The sequence below is a fragment of the Primulina tabacum genome, chromosome 12, assembly GCF_025594145.1.
Source record: "Primulina tabacum isolate GXHZ01 chromosome 12, ASM2559414v2, whole genome shotgun sequence".
Lineage (NCBI taxonomy): Eukaryota > Viridiplantae > Streptophyta > Magnoliopsida > Lamiales > Gesneriaceae > Primulina > Primulina tabacum.
This window is the reverse complement of record NC_134561.1, coordinates 35,891,162-35,903,449: the sequence shown is the minus strand read 5'-3', so window position 1 is coordinate 35,903,449 and position 12,288 is coordinate 35,891,162.

The window sequence follows — 12,288 nt, the reverse complement described above, 5'->3', positions numbered from 1 at the left end:
GCACTCTCTACACTGCACGGAATCATACTTCTTCGAATTAAACTGTCCCTTGCCTTCATTCCTGGGTTGAAACTGTTGCTTGGCAGGGAACTTTTGTGATATTTCGGGTGCGGGGAGACTTGGAAATTTTGAGGGCAGTGCATATTTCTTCTTGTCTCTGATTCTCTTCAAATAGTCTCCAAATTTCTTTGTGATAAAGGCAATGGAGTTCTCACAAAGGTCTGAATTGTTGACTTCTTGAGATATTTGAAGGAGATCATTGTAAGCATCATTCGAGATTTGGAAGGCAACAGTTTTTCCCTTGTCCTTTTTCTACATATCCATGTTTAGTTCAAAAGTGCGAAGTGAACTTATTAACTCTTCCAATCCCATCTGAGACGTGTCTTTAGCTTCATCAATTGCACAGATTTTTATGTTAAATCTCTCGGGTAGAGATCGAAGAACTTTGCTGACCAACCTTTCATTCGAGATAGGATCACCTAGGCTGAATGCCTCATTAGCAATCTCCCTGAGACGTCGGTCATAATGTGTTATAGTTTCGGTTTCTTCCATTCTCAGATTCTCGAACTTTGAGGTGAGCATTCACAGTTTTGTCCTCTTACACTTTCCGAGCCTTCACAGTGTCTTTGAAGTGTTTCCCATGCATCTTTGGCTGAAGAGCAGTTTGTAATCAAGCTAAACATGTTCATGTCAACCGAAGATAAGATTGCATTCAAGGCTTTAGAATTGTAGTTCGAAATCTGTACTTCCTCAGCAGTCCATTCGCTTTCCAATTTTACCAGGCTGTCACCATCTTCGTCCATTCTCCTAGGTGAAGACCAACCACTGACAACTCGTTGCCATGCCCGTTCATCTATGGATTTTATATAGTAGCGGATTTTGACCTTCCATAGGCTGTAGTTTGTTCCATCTAGAACCGGTGGTCGAAGTGCGGTGTTTGCGAGTGATGCGTTCATTTAAATAAATTCATGTCAAACAAACAAAGCAAAAACAAAAAAAAAAAAAGAATCAACACTTAGTATATCAAGCGATGGCTCTGATAACACTTGTAAGGATTATTTTGTCCGACAGATATAACAAATAATAAAAATATCAGAATAAGATTAAAAATAGTAAATTTGTGTTTTGTCAGAATTAGGTGTTGTGCCAGATGTTACAATATCTCGGACAACATCTACATGCAGCGGAAAATTAACTTTTATAACACAAATTGACTTGAAATAAATAGATGGACAAGATTAAATATGCACAAGTATAAATACTTGTGCGGTGCCTTATGGCAAAAATTACTCACTAGAAAACCAACAACGTTTACACAAAAACCTATCACTAGTGAATAATACTAAAATCAATTTTCTCAACACTTTGAGAAAATAAAGCTTTCTAAAAACAACCAACAATATTAAAAAGTGAATAAGAAAGCAAAAGAAACGCAAACTAAAACTAGAGTCACAGAAACACTCTTCAGCCAACTTCGTTAGGGATGTTGTCTGAAGATGTTTCCAACATTCATGGCAACACTTGCTATCGGTAATCTTCAAGGCAGCAGCAACGTTGACAGTGTTTTTCTCTGAGATTCAAAACGTGCAAAGTGCGTGCATTATGTTGAGTAGAAAACGGCCAGCCCTACAAAGTCCTTGGTCTTTCTTTTTATAGACGAGAGTCTTATCACATAAGGAAACCTATTAAACAAGGAAAGATAAGAGTTTGATTAGAAATAAATTCTATTTAACCATTGATCATATCTCATCAAATCATTAACATAAATATAATATCTCAATAAGTCAACAATATGCTTAAATATATTTGCACAATTATCTCATTATCTTAAGAAAGGCAAAATCACATAATATTATCATACTCAATTTAAATCAATAAGGAAAGATATAGTTAGGGAAATAATTTAATTCTATAATTCTATCAAACTTGACAATATTATTTCCCTTCACATGTATATTATGAGATGAGCACGGTTGGTGGACAACATATATATATAAATATAATTTGACATATAACCTTGGTCACAAATTGTGGGGACTCGGACGCTAACTCATCTTCTAAATCATCATTAGGATTAAATGGATCCATTAATTAAATTGGGTCATAATTTTTTTTAAAAAATACATGAGTGCGCAACATATGAAAATTAATCTTATTTCATTTACAAGATCAACATCAAGATCAAAAGTACAAGTCTTGTACAAAAGAAAATCATAACAAACTATTGTTCATTCACTACATATCAAGTGATGAAAACAACTCTACTTCTGGGTCCGAATCTCCACTCTAAACTCAATCTCTCATCCTCTTCTCGACCCTGATCCTGTCTCACCTGTTGTCATGCACACATACAAACACAACAACATCCGGATAACTTCGGTGAGAAATATATTCCCAGTATAAATAACATATACATGCAATCATATAAACAGATATAAAAGCATGGAACAGTTATCAATAACATGTATCATAATCTGAAAAACATGAATCGATATGAAACTGTAAATCAAACTCTTTGACTCTTAATCTCTGACTCGACTCTTATCTAGGGATCCCGGTTCCCGGACTTTGGTACATCATATCGAATCTTTACAATAGGAGTCGATCTACTCCTAAGCAACATCGATATAAACCAAATGTCCAGTGACTTGGCACCTTTGCCAAAGACATGGCACATCTGCCATAAACTCAATACATGCTTTGCTATAAATCAATAGACTAAGCATATCAATCTCATGAATTGCAAACATCAATGCAATTACAATAAAATATGTGGTTTTGGGAAACTCAAGTCGAATTTAACTCGAGTCATATCTTCCCGGTTTAACATTGATTTATACCTTTCTTTTGTCGATCTGACGAAGTTGAAATCTTGAATTCGAAGCTGTCAATACTCAATCTGGCAATGACATTATTGAGAAGTACAATATCAATATACAACCCAACCAATACTGGATATAATCAGAACTCAATCTAATTCTGTTTCGACGGCATAACAGCACAATCTCGGTATACCCAGCAATACAATATCAACATATATCAATCTCAACAACTCATAATCAATCGATAAACACCGTTTCAATACCAAATCTGTATATTCTCAATCAAATCAAATCTGAAAAATGATAACAATTTCATACAATATCCGTTCTTCAATCTGATTTCGATTATATGATTACAACAATCTCAGGAACAGATAATATCAATCATATCAGGATTTCTTCAACATCAAGTTTTCGAATCATAAAAAAATATAAGAAAACTTACGTCATTTTGAAGTTCTTGACAAGAGGAGCACAGTACTAAAGTCGGATTGAAAATCAGACGGTCGGATCTTGTACAAAGTCACAATTCTACTATTCAAAAAAATTTGAGAATCTTCCTTGGAGCTTTCTCGTTTCTTGCTGATTCTGAGGGAAATGAAGACTTAATATAAATACAATGCATGATAGAGAAACGTGGCTCACTTCTTTGTGCTGCATGTCTCGTACATATGCGCGACCATCATCGGTGCATATGCGCGAGACCTACTGGTCTCGGCATTCTGTATTCATCAGCTCGCGCATATGCGCGCCCTTTCCCTGCTCATATGCGCGAGACCCACTGTCTCGGCACTTCTTCATTGCACATGCTCGCGCATATGCGCGCCCTCTTCTCGCGCATAGAGGTCGCGCATATGCACGAGGTCTTCTGCCATGCTCGCGCATATGCGCCGCTCGTGTCGCGCATATGCGCCGCTCGTGTCGCGCATATGCGCGAGACCTTCTATTCTCGCACAACACAATATCACATGCTATATCAAATCATGCATCGGAGTGGTCCTTCTATAATCACATCAATTCATTATCAATAATCTCATATTAACATGATCAAATCTCAGGCATTACACAAATATAAAATTATCTCATATAATTTGTGTATATGATTTAGACGACTGACATGATTTGTAAGTTATCTTATTAGTTCGGTGGCTTACTTAATGCAAAAAAGTAATTGCTATATATTCTATCATCATAAAAAAACGAATATATAGTCTTAAACCACCGACATTAAAGATCAAATAATTAAATTTCAATGCTTTAAAAATTAAAATAAAATAAAAATAAAAAGAAGAAAGATTGACGGACCACTAAATGAACTGTCAATCGTATGGAGATGAAGACAAAGAAACCTCACAAAGTAAATTGATTCTCTCTTATCTTTTCAAGGGTCTCCAAGGGACTGGTTTGAGGTATTTGAAGCCATAGATCTCAAATCCATGATTTCAAATATTATGCGATTTTTTCGTATGAATGAATCAAGCGAATTTTAAGCTCGCTATCGTTATTTTAAACATGTATATAGACGATGAGTAGGTCTCTCGTGAGACGGCATCACGAATCTTTATCTGTGAGACGAGTCAACCCTAGCGATATTCACAATAAAAAGTAATATTCTTAGCATAAAAAGTAATAATTTTTCGTGGATGACACAAATAAGAGATATGTCTCACAAAATACGATTCGTGACACCGTCTCACACAAGTTTTTGCCACCGACGATTAATATAGTTTTTGAATTATGGTAAGTAGTTTCACTTGAATCAATCCATATAAATGCAACATTTACATATATTATTATATACATGAAATTCTAGTGAGTGTTTCGAAAAAGAGTATCTCTTTTGTGAGAAAGTTTCATGGATCTTTATTTGTGAGACGGCTCAAATTTTCCATATTTACAATAAAAATTTAAATTTTTGACATAAAAAGTAATATTTTTTCATGAGTGACCCTAATAGAATATATGTCTTACAAAATTGATCAATCGAGACAGTCTCACAAATTTTGTTTTTGAAAAATCGGATCACGTCTTTTTATTTTATTATTATTTTTTATACAAAACATGTGTTGGCGGCTAAGTTGTCAATCGTTGTCCAAAATCCAAATTTATGGAGTATTTTGTGTGCATAAGTCACCGCAAATAAGTTTTCACACGATACATTGTCTGAAAGTAATGAAGGAGTTCTCTTCATTTATCTAACTAAATTGATTGATTATTTTGTGCTTTCAAGAATGTTTATCTTTCTATGACCGAACGCTTGTCGTTTTACCAAAACCTATAACTAGTGGTATTCGTGTAACTCAAATCTTTTAAAGCGCACAACAGCTCAAGCACCACGGTTCGATCGCTCTACCAAGCAGAGACAATTATTGTATCCAACAAATCTCATCGATTTTCATCCGAAAAAAGATGTCATTAATATCAATATTTGTTATACAAGTTTAAATACTCAAAAATCATATATTAACATTAGATCTTAAACACTTGATATTCAAATATCATATATTAATACCATAATTTCAATATTTTTACCAGATTTTATCCGAGAAAACATAATGGGTCCAGAAAATACATAAACATATTTAGTGTGAATCTGGGTTGATGAGATCCTACCTATGTGGGCACTACCCTCACTTCATTTCAACGGGTAAGATCTTGCCACATATACAATTTCAAAAAAAAGTGGGTCATATATATGCATGGGCAAATCTTGGTCATCCATCCTATCATGGGGACAATGCCCCACATGGGTAGGATGCATAAATTTTTTCTTCTCACAAAAACTGAACACAAATAAAATTATGATTTATTTATCATTTACTTTTGATTATATCAGTGTTTAATGGTTGGAGTTGGAGTAGATTTTAAAAAATAATTTTTAGATTCAAACGTTTTGGAAAATCAAATTAGTTGGTCCACAAAATTTATTTATATTTGAAAAGTTACTTTTTCTGTATAATTGGAACAGTAAATTATCTTGACTAAAGAGATTCTTGAATTAAACAAGCGCACCATTTAGTCTCATCGAGTTTGCTATCAGACAGAAGTACAATAGGCCGTACCATTAAATTATTGGTGAATTTGACTGGGATAACTGATTCAAACTTATCATGATAAAATAATACTAATCGATTGAATCCAAGAACTTGTGAAAAATAATTATGAGTTTGAATTTTTTCATAAAAAAAAATTCAAAACATTTTAATCGATTGAATTCAATCCTTTTCTGGTGTATAAACTTCTTGGTAACTCATTTTGAAGATAACAAAAACTTATGTAAGAATGTCTCACAACTCAATTTGTTTAAAATAGATCTCCAATCCGACCAGACTCATGAAAATGTTAATTTCTATGTTAAAAATATTGTTTTTCACTGCACGAATAAATCGAATTAACCCGTTTTATGCATATAGATCTGCGAGACCGTCTCATAGAAAATATTATATTTGAAGATAAATTCATAACTTTTTATATATTCCCTTATTTACTTACAATCTACGACGCTGGATTTTTTTTAAACGTCTGTCTATTGACGTCAAAATCCAAGGTGCAAGGCCGATGACTTGTAGGTTAATGTAGCTCATCTAAATATTCCGAGACAAGGTTTCGAGTTCGAAATTCAATTCGAAAGAAATACGTTATTCGTTAATTATACTATATTGATAATATAAATTTATAGTTTTGTCTTTTTAGACTATGAGATTTGATTTATTTTATCTCTAGATGTTATAGAATTCGTTCTACTTTGGTATTTATCACTAAATATGTTATCATTGATTAAAATGATTTTATTCCAAACAAAATTCTTGTTTCTATATATTGTAGGACTCTTTTATGGAATAAAGGCCATGTCAAATAAATGATATATTGTAAGGCCCTATAATTAATTATCCGGTAATTTGGCATAATTAGAATAATTATTGAGTTGTAAATTAAAATAATTATTTATGCCAAATAAATTCAAGAAGTGTGTTAAAAATATATATTTTAGAATATCGGAGAATTTAACGATATAAAATATATATAGAGTTTAAATAACACACGAGAGCAAAATAAATACAGACCGGGATAAATGGGCTTGAGTTACTATTTTAGTAACCAAACACACAAGATATATATAGACACACACACACACACACACACAACTTACCAAATAAAAGAAGGAAGAATCGAGAGTAAAGGAAATAAGAAGAAAGAAGCTTTCCCCCAAACTCCATTCACGTCACTTGTGTAGCGGCTGCGGGAAAATCGCGATATCTCCTCCGTCCGACGTCGAAATCTCGATCGGTCTGAAGGGGTGTCTTCCTAACATCCTAAGCTTCGTTTTAAGTCAGAAATCGTGATGTTTGAGCAAGGACTTGGGTAGATCAAAGCTGCTGTTCCGATGCTCTGTTTCTGCAAGAATTCTTCCGATTTTTGGGTGAGAGTTTTTGGGTTGCTGCAATTTTTGTAGCTTGAATTTGTAGAAAAGATCTAAATAAACTTTGTAGTGCTTTATGTTAGTTGTTCATAGCCGCTGGAATCATTGAATTTGGACAAGAAACGGATTTGATATGATTTTTCTACCAAAACGTGTCAAAATGGAATTCTGTGTTGGAGCTGTGTACAACACCTATTGTAATTCGAGTTTTTGTCAATTAAGCGCTCGGATTCTGGACTTGTGATTCAAATAAGAGTTGTAGAGCTATGCGTTGTCTTCATAATGATATAAGATTCGTTAAATTCCATTAAGAATTGAGAGAGTTATGCTTGTTTTACTGAAACTACGCAGTATTAGAGTTCTGTCCGCAAAATGTGTGAGTAGCAGCGTGTTCTTGTTAATTCTGGCATTAATCTACTCAGATTCTGGAATTGGTTTCTTCTAAAAAAACTTAGATATTTAAGTTGTCTTTCATTTCCATTTGACGGATATTGATTTGGGTCAATAATGAATTAGATATGAATTTTACGGTCATAGGTGCCGAATCTGAAACTGTAACAGAATTCATTTTTCTAGATTTCTGGTTGTGGGTGTTTATCTGTGTCAAGATGATTGAATTTCTTGTTGACATCTTCCGATGAAATATAGGTTTTTGAGTTAGGATTCCAACCATGTATGATAAATATATTTTGGTTAAGTTTTGGTTAAGTTTTGATCTTAAAACTTAGCATAGATACAAGCTGAAATTTTGAAATATTGTCATTGAATTGGAAATTTACTTGACTTGTTATATTATCTTATTGTTAGGCCGATGAGATCAAAGTTAAGCTTGTTGTCGTTATCAGTCGGGATAGGTATGTTATAGCTCGGTAATATACGATGGTAAAACATAAATTATGTTTAATTGTCATTCTGTGTTACATGGATCGTGTTTATGATTTGTTGACTGTTGTAAATTGTTAAATGCCTTCGTTGTGATCTATGTTTATTATTATGACATATTATTGGCATTTAGCATCGGACATAGAATTATACATTCATGTTGAGCCTATCGTTCTTGTTAGCCCATTGTTGATATCCGTTGTTATCTGTCACTGTTGTTTATCTCGGGATCATTGTGTGGCTGATAGGCCTATACACATGAGACCGTAGATGTGATTGAACAATCCCGTGGTTAGTGCAGCCTTTTGAGGTGAGCGCTTGGATTGTGTCATCTAGTTCGTTTTGTTATGTCATCCCGTTATAGCGTATCAGCTGTATGGAGGCCGAATAAGGGGTGTTATTCAGCACAGCTTGGCATACTTCGCATACTTGGCAGGGCGGTATAGTTGCATGACGATGTAGCTCCCCTGTGTTGTTGCTCGAGCATTATTCCAGTTGTTATCGTACCGTTTGTTGGCTCCTGTTATCCCAGTTATTCGTTGAGCCTTTCATGCATTGCATATCACGTTTCATTATATGATTATGCATGATTTATGTTATTGTTGAACTGTTTCATACCAGAATCCTAACCTCAGTTGTTTACTGGGGGGCTACTGTGGTTGCTATTGGGCACCATGGTAGATCTCCCGAGTCGTTTTGCAGCATCAGGCCGAGGTTCCGCTAGTGGAGCTCGGGATTGAGGTTGGATTGCTTGGTTCTGTTCAGTGGAGTCTCCCAGTTAGTCTATATGTATGTCTTGGGTTTGTTTCAGTCTTGTATTGTAGTTTATTTGCTGGGGAGATGCCCCGTGTATCTGTAGTAGTATTTGGGTGTCTGTGATGTTGATGATCTGGTGAGTATTTGGTAAGTTTTAATTTCTGTTTAGTTCTGGCCAGTGCGGCTATATGTTGTTTAATTTCGGTTTTGTTTTAATGATTCTAGTGGGATTATATTTTGATATAAATTGCTGCTTGAGTTTTTCGGGATGTCCTATTTACGGGGAGGTCATGCCGAAATTTTTCTAGGCCCTGAGGTCCGTTTTAAAGTATTTTAAACTTTTTTCCGCTGCAGATTTAAGTCAAATCATTATTGTTTGATCATTAATTGTCATTAGAGTAAATGAGCCTCACATATATATACAGAAAGCTTTTACGGGCACAACGTGGTTTTTGCGAGAGAAGAAAAACGAAGTGATGAATGCTTTTGAGCAGAAGAATTTTGGTGATAAATTCATCACTTTGCTGTCTTGCTGACTCGTGTTGAAGACGCTCGAAGGACAACACTAGTGTGGAGTGGTGCTTGAAGAGTTCTCGGCGGTTTCTGTTTTAAGCGACACAATATTTGCATCTTGATTTTATTTGGTTGATTTTAAATGCAATTTATTTCATTGAGTTGTCAAGGAATATAGTTTTTATACTTGTCACTATTATTGGGTTTTGTAAACGATTTATAAGTTTTCTAGTGATAATTTTGTCCAGAGATATTGTACAAATATAAGACACTTGTACATTATTTAATCCGTCTTATTTTGGTTATTAAAATTTGTGTGTGTGATAAATAATACATTCGACTGTATGTTGTGAATAGTGTTGACAACACGTCACATAACACCAAAATCTGATACACACAAATTTATTGTTTTTTGCACTTTTATGTTAAACAAAAAATATCCCCCGCAACTAAAAAAAAATAAAAAAAATCCGAGGTGCTTGGATCTTGGAAAATTCTTTGGATACAATATCCTTCATTCATTGCATATGATTTTCTTGGTGTAGACTTTTAGCCACTCTATATTTCATTCTTTTCACACAGAAAAACAATAAAGTAGAAATAACTAATTATTGCTTCAATAAATTGGTCAAAATACTATATCAAATTTGTACTTCCGGTTTTTGCATGCAATAATGCAACAAGGGCATATTATCAACACTAGTATAATGAATATTAATTACACATGCATAATATAAATTTTTATTTTGAAAATAAATTGAGTTAGTTTTTAATTTTTTCAAAACAGTGAATTTTAAATACTTATTATAGTTTTAAAAAAATTGTAGTTAGAACGATTGATCTTGTCAAGAAAAATTGGGAAAAAAATAGTGAAAACATTGAAATTACTACTAATAAGAACATTGAATGAAACCTAAATATCAAATATGTATGAAAAAATTGGTGTAATAGATCATATATATTACCAAATTGCATGACATCTAAATTAATCCATGGTATCACATAATTTATATAATTTGCATCAGTTGATACATATTTATGTATATTATTTTCTTTTAACATGTAGATATATTATATGTCTCGGACACTCATTGTCAGCATCTATGTGAGCATCATTAAGATGACATTCATCTATTTGACGTATAGTTTTATCAAATCCAATAAAGTGAACATCGTCTCAATGGTACTCACATATATTACAACAATAATTATTCGAGAAATGAGTTATATATATATATATATATATATATATATACTCACTTAAAATTTAGGGTCAGATTCCAGTAAGTGACACTGGTCAAGACGCAGACTTCGAATTTGTCCTGAGCCTGAAATCACGAAGAAGATCATTAGAAGGGGGCCAGGAGGGTGTCCCGACGTAGCCTATCTGATGCTCAAGTTAGAGACTGAGGATATAAGGAGAGAGCAGCTAAGGATGCTGCTGAAAAAACAATATAGTGAATCCGAATGAGTTTGACACTCAAACTTGATATTTATAGGAGAATACCTAGATCTGTCATGGGCCTTCTATCTTGGCTAAGAATGAGCCGAGGCCCATGATCCGGCGTGGACTCGATTTGGATGGGCTCATCCCTCAAGTATCAGTATATAATATATAAAAAAAAGTTTTTTGCGAAATAGTGATTGTGGGGTAACTTTTTGCTGCATCATTGGGAAGCAAAATAAACATTTAGTCAGAGAAAGAGCATTTGAATGTTGCTAGTTTTTGGAAAATGGTAATCTTGAAAGTCGCGAGAATGTTTGATAAAGCTGGAAACGGGACGAAGCTTGCCCATATTCGATCGAGAGAATATTATTATTTTTTAGTTCATCTACATAGTCAAGCACATGCTAGACGTATTATTATTGAAATTTATACGCGTGACGAATATTAGAATTTAGATCTTTTGTCTTTTTGAATCGAGAAAAAACTTGCATGCAGAGATGTATTAGTATTTCATTTGACGAGTTTCGTAGTTTCTTAGTCTGGCTTCGATAAATATAAGAATTTTACATAGTTTAATTACTTACGAGTAAGTCTCTTGTGAGACGGTCTAGCGAATTTTTATCTGTGAGACGGGTCAACCCTACCGATATTCACAATAAAAAGTAATACTCTTAGCATAAAAAGTAATACCTCTACCGATATTCACAATAAAAAGTAGCAGAAAAAGTAATATTTTTTCATGTATGACTCAAATAAGAGATCTGTCTCACAAAATACGACCCGTGAGACCGTCTCATACAAGTTTTTGTCATTACTTATTGTATGATGTTTGGTGTGTATAGATTGTCAGTTTAAAGATTTATAATTATCTTATCAATCATACCGAACGATAAGTTCTAACTCGGTCAAAAAAATGGTCATAGTTTCGATGGGAGAAAAACGCAAAAAACGATTAATCGTGGGTGTATAGTGCGATTATATATCTCTGTATAATTTAGTTTTTTTAAAAAAAAAATAAAAGATGATGATGATAACTAACGTGGCAAAAAAAAGGCGAAAAAATGAGTGACGAAAACTTCACAGGCGACAATCAATCATTGCTTTTAGTTTGTGGAACCTGTGCATGCTCTAGATTTGCACGAGTAATTGTTTTGGGCCCCTAAAATAATTTAATTTGATCCCAAAGTTTCATTTTTGATTTAATAATCCTAAAGAAGATTTCTATATTTGTGATGAGTTATGACCCAATTTATATGTTCAGATCAAGACTTATAAATTCAACTAGACTTATAGAAACATAAACCCGCAAAAATCTCCGAAAATCTATAAATAAATAATGGTCTTACATTGTCAAGATAAGCTAATCTTATTATCCCGGGGAAGAGGATCAAGTTGGCCTTTGCCGAAATACCACAAGTGCCCCCTCATCCCGGGCTATCGTATGAAAA